Source organism: Natator depressus, chromosome 11 (assembly GCF_965152275.1).
Source record: "Natator depressus isolate rNatDep1 chromosome 11, rNatDep2.hap1, whole genome shotgun sequence".
Lineage (NCBI taxonomy): Eukaryota > Metazoa > Chordata > Testudines > Cheloniidae > Natator > Natator depressus.
The window spans coordinates 51,025,284-51,037,337 of record NC_134244.1 but is presented as its reverse complement, the minus strand read 5'-3'; positions in this window follow the sequence as shown (position 1 = coordinate 51,037,337).

Genomic DNA, 12,054 nt, shown 5'->3' with positions numbered 1-12,054 from the left:
TTTTCTGCAGGGAAGCACAGGAGTTCTGCGGGGGAGGGGGGTGTTTTCTGCAGGTGTGCAGTCCCACAGAATTCCCCCAGGAGTAAGTATCATGATATGCATTTTAGAGATGGTTAAACTGAGACACAGATTTTTGCCCAGTGTTACACTGTGACCTACTGACTGAGCCTGGAGTGGAATCTGGGAGTCCTGACATCCTGTTACTGACTCTGACCACTTCACCAAATACAAGGTTGGTCATATTGTCTTTCATTTTCTTACAAAAATGGTACTGTATAGTCTTTGTTTTGTCTATGGACACCTGGTCGCTGTTCATAATTCCACTCTGGGTGAGTTGTCAGGGTTAACTTTTGGAAAATTGTGTTTGCAGTGTTTTTATAGCCATGAGGGCCCCAGGGTATTAGAGAAGCAAGGAGCGGACGAGGGGATGTCTTTTATTGGACCATCTTCTGTTGGTGAAAGAGACAAGCTTCTGAGCCTACACAGAGAGCATTTGTACGGTTTGGCAGTGAAGAAGCAATGTTCTTGCAGTTTTAGTTGCATGATTCTTGTGGTTTTTAAAGGCTTGAGTCAAAGAAACAGTGCAAGGAGAAAATTAAAGATACTAAAATAGATCATGTAGTCTTCAGAGGAAAAACTCAGGAAAACAGAATAGATGAGGTTCAAAGCAGACAATAGCTGGAGGTGATAACTACTGGTTTGTTTTAAAGTGCATATCTTTCCTTGAATTTTAATTCATACAAAGCCTTCTTAGTGTGGACTATATGCTTTAAATAGTGTAGAAGATCATAATGTGCCATCCCCAAAGTGCATAGCCACATCCAAGACCCAGAGCTGGATAGCCTGCAGAAAAGCCTTCAATTTCCTGTTGTCCCAGAAACTGTAATCCTGAAGGAGAGCAAAATAATGATTGGTATGTGTTTGTTTCGGAACATTTGTCAACCTTGTGCATCTAAATGACTTGGGGGGATCAGATTCCTTTCTTGCTGACTCTCTTTTTTTATTCACTGTCCTGGTTTTATGCTCATCACTAATCCTTATATTGGATTGACCAGGCTGCTCCTTTTTACTCCTTGGGAAATATTTTCCGGTTAGTATTCAGTTGAACTCTAGGGCTCGGATCTTTAAAGGAGCCTAAGAGAGCTAGGAGCCTATTTCAATAGGAATTGAGTGTCCATTTCAGTGGGAGCTGGGCATGATGAGAGAGTACCAGGAAGCAAATTAAAATGATGATGACTTTACTCAAATGCAGGACAGGATAACAGACATTGCATATCTGAAGATTCTCTATGTCTCCTGGAGTTTCTGTGTTCCCAGTCAATTTCTTACAATGCCTAACCTTGGCTTCAAATAGAATCAACAGTATAATAATAACCGTACTTTGTCCAGGAGAGCAGATACAAGTGAAATAAGAAATCTAGTATCAGCTGCTTCCCTAAGCTTAGTGGGAAAGTATGTAAATGTGCTTGAGTGCATTTTGGTGTCATGCACCACTCCGGGGGAAAAAAAGGAGGGGAGGGGGAAAAGAATATTCGTTCTGCGAGTTGGCCTTATTCCTGCTGTTTTAAGGATGAAATTACATTGGTTTGCTCAGTGGAAGACCCCAATTTAAGACAGACTGGGGATTCCAGGCTGCAAGTTTTTTAGACTGGGCTACTTTCACCTTCAGTCACCTTTCACCATGGAGGGAAAAAATTCCTCCCCTGCATACTCATCACCTCATGGGGGAAAATTGGTTGAGACTCATAGAAGGCATATGGCTCTTTCCATCAACAACTAATAATAATGTATTAATACCTAACATTTACCTAGGTCTCTAAGCTCCTTACAGAGGCAAGAAATTGTTATCTCCCCCTGCCCCCCCGTTTTACAGGACAGAAAGTTGCTTGCCCAAGGTAATTAATCATGCTAAAGAGGTATTCCTGAAGCCTATTAGAATTATAGAATCATATTAGGGTTGGAAGAGACCTCAGGAGATCATCTAGTTCAGTCCCCCGCTCAAAGCAGGACCAACACCAACTAAATTATCCCAGCCAGGGCTTTGTCAAACCGGCCCTTAAAAACCTCTAAGGATTCTGAGCAGTTCTGAGTGCCCTTGGCTCCCATTACATTTAATAGGAGTCCAGGGTTCCCAGCACTTACCACTTAAAGATTTTTAGGCTTTACTCCTGTCTAACAGCAGATGTGTTCTCAGTAATGCAGTATTGGAGAGGATTGCCCTGGGTCCTGTTCATCACTTTTACTTTGCTCTCCTACAGGCAACATTCCAAAGCTACTCCATGCAAGATTGAGGCCTTAGTGCACTTTTACATTGTATTTTGAGTTTTTAATTGTAGTGTACAAAGAATTTCAAATTCCTCCTACCATGCATCTTGCAATAATAGAAAAAGCCCTTGATTGTGAGCCCCACCCAAATCTCTCTGTCGCTCTCTCTCTCTCTCACAACACACACACACACACCTGATTTATTTTACATTAAATTAAAAACCAAGCTTCTCCTTTACAACTTTCATTACTGCAGCAAGGAGTTTCCAATGGGCTGCCAAAAGCCTTCTCCATGTCATCTTGACACCAGAATTTGCCGATTGACTTATCTAAGTATGGTAAAGGCAGATGGGAGTAATCTTTATTGCTGGCAGTGTTGCAGTTTCTTGTTTGTCGTTCTTTTTTTTATTACTCAGAGGCACAGAATTTCACTGGATGAGTAGTTTAGCTCTACAGTCAGCACATTATGTATTCAACTTTCCCCCTAAAGCCAAAACAATGCCTTCCTACTCCTCCCAAACATCTGAGCGGATTTCTCTTCAGCCCGAAATGCTGAAAATGTTGGAATCAAAACCTTTCTAATTATGGAATTGAAGTTTCTAATTATGAGCCCTTATTTTTAGGGGCGGGGGAAATCTTGGTCAAAGGAGGCTGCATTAAGGAGATTACATGAAGCTACTTTGTAACCCACTATGTGGAAATGCTTTCTTGAAAAGGCTGAGTTTAATGGTAGGTTTCTGTTGAACTTTGATGTGTACAGAATGAAGGTACCAGAGAAGGCAGCAAACAGATTTTCTCTATCAGTTCCTCTTAGAATTCCTGAGAAACCATGTCCCTGCCTTCAAAGCAGAGGGAGGGAGGAAAATTCTGTTCTTTTATAGTGCAAAGTAGTTATTTTATCAAACAGATTTCTAGGAATATCATAAAACATGTGAGAACAGGAGGGGAGATCCTCAGCTGCTGTCGACTGGCGTAACTCCTTTGAAATCAATGCAGCTACACTGATTTACTGAGGATCTGGCAAAAAAAAAATGTTTAAAGTTGCTTAGTTAGGAATTTAATCTCAGGTGAAACATTTTGCATTTAAGCAGGGTATTTTGGTGAGCTTTATGGTTCCTTGTCACGTGTATCGTTAATGTAAACAAATAGCTCTGTTTATACAGATTCACTGTCAGACACTTGCAAGATCTAAAAAAAAAAACCCTTACGCCATCAGATATTGGCAAAAGTCCCATTTATTTTGAGTAATTCAGCATTTTGGATCCTGGAATGAATGAGCTAGTAGACAGTAGCAGGCCTAGCTTCTTCAACTTGAAATATGTTCAGTCATGTGCACTTTAAATGTTTTGTCCGAAGCACCTTGAGAATGTTCAGCCCAGGTGGTGTCATTCTGCGTTAACACATGCTTTTGTGCTCTGACTAAACCAATCTGCCGGTAATTCTTTAAAAAAAAATTGTCCTATCTACCGAAACATAGGCTTCAAGTGTTTCCTAAGAGAAAGCGAATGGATATTTGGGGTTAGGCAAATGTAAATTACTGCCTTACAAATATATTTAATGCCTACTGGAAAATATTTATAGAACAATATTTTATTAACACAGGTGCTCTCAACAGGCAGAGCCCTAAAAACTCCATGTGCTGCTGCAGATACAAAGCAGCAAGTCACACAAGAGGCCTATAAACCAACTTTTTATGTCCTCCCCATTCTTCCTCCCTCTGATACGCGCTGTTGTTCAGCTGTGACTCCTCAGTTAATGGTTCCCCCTTTACGAATATTTACTGATTAAAATAGGATGAACATAAAGCAAGAATTGTGTTCAGATGCAACTGGTTATGTGTTTGGTTCAAAGGTGATGACTGGTTCTTTTAAAATACTGTGGGCCAGATCCTGACCTGTGGCTGAGAAGCATCCTCTCCATCTCAGGAGGTAGAATACAGGGGTTGCACTCCCCTGATCCTGGGCTGACCTGCGTTGGGCATGACAGCTACTCTGAGCTGTGCTAGCTGCCGATGACCCAAAGGGTAGAGAGGGATCACCGGGTTACAGGGAAGCTCTGAATCAGCTGCAGAGAGTCTGGTGAAGCAAGGAGCATAACACTAGGGAGTGGGTAGTTAAAGGAAAAGGAGTGGGCAGTTAAAGCAGCTTTAGGACAGATTTATAGCTGTGGAGTGGTGTAAACCTTCCCCAGCATAGCTGGAAATGTGTCCCTGTAGCTTCTGCTTGATTTATTATCCTTCAGCTGCTTTATAGCAATTACTTACATGACATAAATGTTTGACACTTATTGGTGTTAGTGATTGTGTTGCGGTTTATTTCCTATGCATGAAACAAAAGGTTTTGCCATATCAAGTTAATGGATATCTTTGGCTCTGAAGATGAGACTCGAGTGCTGAAACCTTAGTCTTTCTCCAGAACTGTTCTCTGTTCAGTATCAGTTGTAGTTGTTTTCTGTTTATCTGATAAAATAGGATGTTCTGGGTTTGTGCTATTGTGAAGTTCCCCTCTTTTGTACTGGAATGCCACAGCCCTTTGTAGCCTGCTCCTTTACACTTGGAGACAGTGGGTGTCTTTGGTTCCTGCGGTGGAACTCTGGAACTTCTCTCAACCATGAGCTGAGCATGGCAGGGTGCCAGAGGTGCCATCTGTGTGCAAAAGAGCCAAAGGGAAGTACATAAATTCAAAGAGTATGTTGCTGTGTCATAGGAGTCTGTATTATAAAGGAAGGAATAAGCAATGGTTATTCTGGACCAGTGTTAGAAGCAGTGATGGGATCCCAGCTGATATTCCCAGTGAATGAGATTAAAATGGTGCCGTTCACTGCTGCTCTCACGATAAAGTGCTAAAATGAGAAAGAATAAGAGGCAGGGAGCAAGCAAGATCTAAACCACTCCAATTGATAGATTAAAACGAGGGCATTAAAGAGCCTGTAGAGATTCCTTGACCTTCAGAAAATGAGACTGAATAAGGATGACTATTACTACTGTACCTATGGCGCACACACATTTATTGAAGATGTAAAGTACAAGAAACCCAGAAACATAGTGGGCTAGTTTCCCATTGGGTGTAAATTGACATAATTCCACTGACTTCAGCTGAGGAGCTGGTGCAGTGACTGCATACAAAGACATTTTACAAAACAATAAGGTACAAAATCATCAGCAACTTCAAACAATCCATCTTACTCACATGCAACTACCAACCGGGATATAAAATGTTACTGTTCTTTTGCACCTACTGATTTAAACAAGATCTATTCATGTGTTCTCAGGGAACAGTGGAACCTCCCACTTCCTCCTTAGGTCTTATCCTACCCCTACAGCCATGACAGTGGAGATGCCCTTGTGAGGTTCCGCTTCATAAGTGCATGGAGATTGTGGGGGGGCTGTACATCCCCTGAATGGTGCTGAGCTCAACCCCACAGGGTGCCCAATATGATGGCAGTGCACATGGGATGGGCGGGGATTTATAGGAGACAGGGTCAAAGTGGAGCTGGTGCATGAATCTCCCCACCCGTCCTTGGGTTGGAAGAACCCATAATGGGCTTTGGAGCCTTCTTCAACCAGCATGCTGCTCTATGACTCTGGGGCAGAGGAGGATTTCTTACCTCACTCTCTCCCTAGCTTCTGCCTAATACACTATTTGGCTACTCAGGCTGAATGTTGGGTGCAGGATTTACCCCACTGAGAAGTAGTGTTTTCACAGAACAGCTTCAATGTCAGCAGAGAATCACTACAGACAGAGTTTCACTCTCTTATCTGGCTGTAGGGAAGTTAAGCACAGTGGACCACATATAATATTCTATTCCTTGAAACACATTACAGGCCTGGCACACTTTTTTGAATTAGATATTCAGGAAAATATGCTTTTTTTTTTATTAAGCACACACTTTAAAGTGTTAATGGGCAAGTGAACCTTGTGATGTAGCCAGTTAGATTTCTTAGAGCATTAGAGTGAAATATGATTTAGGTAAGATTAGAATAAACAGTTCTCCTGTAAAATCTCCCAGATCCTTTCATCATTGTGTATCATAAGGTGGGAATTCAGGATGCTCTTTTTTGTCTGTTTTAATTGACATAGACTATAATTGCTGATGCTATAAAATATAACCAAACAAGATCATATGACATCATACTGACATATAGGAACTCATAAAGCCTGACACTACTTGTTGTGTGTTGGGTGGAGCTAGGGAGAGGACACATAAGCAAGGGTGAAGGATTTTGGTAAGATGTTAAATTTGACATAAGGTGACAAAAATTTAAAATAGCATAAGACGTCCGCACTGCTTTGCAACATGTAGCCCTGTCATGGTGGCATAAAGGTTTGTCGCTCCAGTGAAATAATGTAATTCATACTGTCCAGCATGTTGCTGGTGAGGCCAGGCTTGCAAATTGCTGATTGGAATAGCAGACTGGCCATTTGCAGATTGCTGGTAGATTTAATGCAGGCATCCAAATGGATTGGGAGTGGAAACTATGTCTCTCTGATACTGGCACAGGAAGCCCTGTTTAGAGAACTTTCCTCACAGCCAAAATGTATTATTTTTTGCAGATGTACAGCAGTCTAAGATTGGTCTTTGGAGAAACCAAAATCAAATACATTAACAGACTCCAGGCAGGTATTCCAAAGCAGACAGTAGAAGAGCATCACATGTTCACTATATAGGGTTACTATTTTAGACTTCGCAGATTTAAATGTAACCCTTCTGCCCGTCAGAGTTGGCAGCAACAAGGGCCGGGTTCAATATCTAGGGGATCCAATCCAATAACACAATGCAAACCGGCTCAAGCCCCCACCCAGTGACCTGGGACAAATATATACCACCCCCGCTGGGCGCCTCCAAGAGGCAATACTTCCCCTCTCGCAAGCACATAGTCTGAGTGTAGCAAAAAGCCTTTTAATAACAGAGAGAAACAATGTGGCATTATGTTGGGGAAACACCACCAACAGGATTCATAACACAACCCATGAGCAAAAAAACCCCACCCCAAGCAAATTGGGGGATGCCCCTTTCCCTTTGGTTCTTGAGTCCAGCAACCCCAAATCACCCAAAGTCCCAAAAGTCCAGTGACCCAAAAGTCTCTGTCCCTGGTCAGGGCAGCCCCAGAGTTCGAAAGTTTATCTGCGGAGCTTTACCTCCCACCCTGGAGATGGGACGTGGGTAAGAGGCACCTTACATGATCTGAAGCTGACCGCCCCACAGCTCCATAGGCCTTCGCTCCGCTCCGCTCTGCCAGCCGCCCCACGAACTCCTTCGCTCCACTCCGCAGCCCACAAGCAGCTCCCGCCGTCCCCCGAACTGCTCCACCAGCTGGCCCACAAACTACTCCGCGTCCCACCAGCAGCTCCCGCCTTCCTACGAACTGCTCCACCAGCCTGTCCACAAGGCAATCCAGCCATCCTGCAAACTGCTCCACAATATATCTTCAGGCTCCCCCACTACTTAACACAATGCTCAGTGATTTCAGCTCTTAGTCAGTTCAGCTCTTTGGTGAATTCAGCTTGTAGTAGGGGAGCCTCAGTGCTGGTGCACTGTTAGCCCAAAGTGAGCTCAGCAGCCTGTACCTAGACTTCTAATGAAATCAAAATTAGCTTTGATATTCCACAGTGGAGAGAGGAGGAAGTGCAATTAGCATGTAAGGCCCTCACCAAGGGGCCCATGCCACCAAATATTAATACTTGTCCCCAGCCTCTCTCAATTCACAGAGTTTTGGAACCCATGACCCTTGCCTAGCGAGTGCTACTTAGTTGATGGTGAGTCCCTCCATCATAACAAAAGGCCAAGTACAGTTCCAAGCACAGTTCCCATAATCAGGGTAATAACAATTTATTCTTCCTGCCCCAATAACAGAGACACTTTGGGCAGCTATGGCCTCATTCCAGGTGGGGTGGGTGTGCCTATGCAAATGAGATCGGCCCCTGAAGTTTTTTTTTTCACAACTTGCCACACCTCACCACCAGATGTCAGGGTGGAGCTCGTCCTGACACTGCTTACATAAACATGTTAGGCAAGTTTCCTTATGGCCCTTGTAAGATTAATAAGACTTCTTAACAGTAGTTTGGACAGAATCCCCAATAACACCATGTTCTGGAGTTTTGGCTTTCAGAAGGAAGCATAATACAACAAGTCCCCTCAATCATTTCTCTCTCTATCGTTTAGCTGATGCAATAAACCAAATAGTTTGGACATCCATGTGACCAGTCACCACAGATGACAGTCATGCTAAATGGATCTTAGCTTCCCTTCTTATCTGAAAAATGGGATTTTTTCCACATTGTTCTAATTTCTTCATAAGAAAATTCTCTACTATAGTGCATTTGTTGACTTGTGGTATCTGGAAAGAATGACAGCAGTGCTCAGAAAGAATTAAAAATGTGGTGGATCTCATAGAATGCTGAACTGCAAAGCAGACAGGCAATTTTAAGCAGAAAGAGTCGTGAGAGACAAAACATAAGGTAGGATTGAGCAGTACAGAAAAGGTCCAAAGGAACACTTTATAGCACTTGAAACACACTTGCTTTCAGCCTTTTGGTCACAATTTAACAGTTTTCATTCCTTCCACTTTATCTCCTGATATTTCTTATTAAATGAAATTATCTCACAGTGAGGAAGATAATGCAGGATAGTATTACATGGATTGGTACTGGCTTCCAGCCATAAACAAACCAACCAAAATCAAGAGCAACAACCCCTATCTTCTAGTTTTTGACAGTCACTTACCCTAGCTGTCTGTCTACTCACTGTGGCCTTTAGACCCCTATATGTATATTTAATTAGGGAAAGAGAATGTTACATTTTTGGTAGCCTAGCTATTTGATGAATTTGACTTGCTACAACCTTTTCTGTTTTCCTTTCTGATTGCAGTGTTGATATTTTAATAAATACAAATTAACCAACAAGAATCTTAAGAATTTCTGCAATTGTGTTTTACCATATCAGTAGTGATTCTAAAATTAAACATAACTTGCCATCTTAAAAGTAGTTATAATGTGTTTAGTTCTACTAAAAACCAGTTTCAATTTTAAAGAAAATCCGTATATTACAACAGTTGTCCTATGAAAATTAAGGATGGGATTTTCAGCAGCGCTGAGTATTGGCCTAACTCTGCTTCCACTGAGAGCAGAATTAGCCCAGCACTAAACACATCCTAATGTTTACTCCAGTCTATCTATGTAAGTTCACTGTTGAATTGCTGGTTTTGAGTCTTGTGTGTTCTCACACAATTTTTTTAAAAGGGAACTCCAAATTCCATTCTAGAGTTAACTAAATGATCAAACTCTTCCCTGAGAAAATCAAATGGTATAATACACACACCTCTGAACATTAAACATCCCCCATGTGAAACACAGTCTTATACATTTGAAAATAATTATCGTACCATTTCCCATTTTGTAAGCAGGTGGCTTGGCCCTGTAATTGTCTGGAGCTATTCACATGAGCAATGGATGCAGTATTTGGCTAGTTAATATGCACACACATATGCATGCACGCACACATAAAATTGAACAAGCCTCAGTCTGCATCCTTCCTTGATAATGGAGTAGCGTCCATGTCACAGCATGAAGAGAAAGGGTTAAAGGAAGTGTTGTCAAACTGCACAGGCCCGAAAAGGATTAGATGAGTTTGGCTGTTCCTAACAAGTCTATCAGCAAAGGCTTCCATCCCATGAGTGAGTGGTGAAAAATGATAAAATATCAGCTATTCTGGTGGATGAACCTAGGGATAAACTAGTTACTACCTGAAAGAAGGGAGTGGTAGGAGTGTGGCTTTGGGCACCAAATGGTTGACTCTGATTTGGTTCTTTTTTGTGATGTCGCAACTGTGCATCTAGGTCTATGATGAATATCTTGGCTTTTGCCATGGAAAAAAAGGGAAAACCCATAGCCTGTGATGGTAAATGGATTTAGGAAAAAAGGGGATGAGGGAAGAATACAAATGTCTCCATATTTGTAGCTGTGCTCCCTACCTCCAACCGAGCCTTCACTTCCTGCCAGCCGCTGCTCCCGTTCTCCCTTCTCCTCATTCCCACTCCATCACACTCTTAAACTTGCAGCTGCAGCACCCTTCATGCTTCTGACTTCAACTGACCCCCTTACCCACCCGACCTTTGGATTGCTACATAATTCCCTGCCCCATCCTCACAGAGAGCCATAAGATGGGGTCTCTCTCAGGTGAAATTTAATCTTGTGCTCATTAGCTCAGCAATGATGGTGTTAATATTTATGTACAGTAAATCATTAGAAGCTAGGAATGAATTGGGCCATTTGTATAAGAGATGACATCAGGAGTTACTTGCCATACCTGAGGCCTCCAAAAAATCTTTTGTTCTGGAAGGTGTCATAGAAGCATAGAATCATAGAATATCAGGGTTGGAAGGGACCTCAGGAGGTCATCTAGTCCAATCCCCTGCTCAAAGCAGGACCAATCCCCAATTTTTGCCCCAGATCCCTAAATGGCCCCCAAATGTGTTTATACTGTATCTCCTGCCACCATAACCAGCATGAGTTGAACACTGATATTGAAAACTTACTTTTGGCTGCCTTGCACATGACACTAACATTAGCCATAAAAAAACAAGTCTGATTTCTACTATCACAAGTATGGAGCCATCATGATAGATGCTGTGTGTATCTGGGCTACCGGGAACACGAACAGAACAGAAAATAGCCAAAATGTAAGGTAATACTATTTCCTTCTGCTTAAGGAAGCCATGGGAGCATACATAAAATATGAAATTAGAATTCCATCAATTGAGTCTAGCAGTATCCGACGTGTCATTCTTCCTTTTATTGTCCCCTGTGCAGCTAAATCTGGAACAATTTATGATGCTAAAGGGGTCTTTGTTCATGACTAGGACTCCTAGGTGCTACAGTAATACAAATACTACTGGCAATAGAGATATTGGCACAACAGTCTTAAAGGGACAATGCCACAGCTGGCAAATCTGATCCTAGGAACCATTCACCTGGGAGATTACCTTTTCCTTTTCAACCGCTTGTGGAGTGCACAGTCTGCTTGGTTGCTCTTGCTTTCTGCTCCTGGAGTGTCTTTGTCTAGGGCTGGAGGTTCTCAGTTGATGAACTTCATACCTGGAGCTCCCTCCCCCTAAGGCCTACTAGAACCTGAGGTTGGTAAACTTCCAGGCACAATGCAAGGCCTTTAGTTAACTCTTAAGGTAGCTCCTGCAGCCTATTAATTCAGTGTCTTATTGAGAGACTATTTTTATCCTGCCTATTTTAATGATTATTATTGTGGTCAGTGCTATGGCAATGGGCAGTGCATGAATATACATACATTCCATATTTCCCCCAGCCCTAAAATTACATTTGTTTTTAAAATACCTGATTTGGGAAAGCTCTTATCCCTCTAAAACAAGGACAGTAGTATATTGACATCACATCTCCACATCTGAATGATCCACCAAAAATCCCATATGGAAAACCTGTGGAATTTAACAGGGAGGAGAGTTGTAGGGTTGTATAGAAATTACTCTACAACCCTGTTACATTTTATAAAGAACATCATATCCTTACTCTAGGTTTTTCTAACTATCTTGTAGAATTCTATAGCAGGGATATAATTCTTTATTAAATTCTATAGGACATGTTTTAAAAAGTACTAAGATAAATGTTTGGCCAGACCTGCTGCTGGTATAAATCAGCATAGATCAATTGACTTCAATGGGGGTATCCTAATTTACACCAGCCAGGGATCTTGCTAATTATAATTGTCTATTAAATTCTGTAGGACTTTTCCATAGAGAACTAACCTTTTGGATTCTGGTCT